Below are 333 nucleotides of genomic sequence, written 5' to 3' on the forward strand. Positions count from 1 at the left end.
AAGCAGCTGCACAGTGGGAACAATAACGCCTCATTACACACCAACGAAGTCGCTCACGATAACAACACCGCCACCACAGCTAGTAAACAAGACATTCTGCACGCTTTAAACTTGCAGCATTTAAGCGAAGGACAGCGAACAGAAATTACATTGCTGATATCAACACATACGGACTTATTCGCAATAACAGACACGGATTTGGGACCAGGTACACACTTAGTGAGTATGACAATCGATACGCAAGGTCATACGCCGGTCGCACAGAAAGCATTTCGTACACCCATATTGCAACGAGAAGCATTGCAGGCACATATAGATAAGCTATTAAAAGCC

Source organism: Priapulus caudatus, unplaced genomic scaffold (genome assembly GCF_000485595.1).
Source record: "Priapulus caudatus unplaced genomic scaffold, Priapulus_caudatus-5.0.1 Scaffold8652, whole genome shotgun sequence".
Classification (NCBI taxonomy): Eukaryota; Metazoa; Priapulida; class Priapulimorpha; order Priapulimorphida; family Priapulidae; genus Priapulus; species Priapulus caudatus.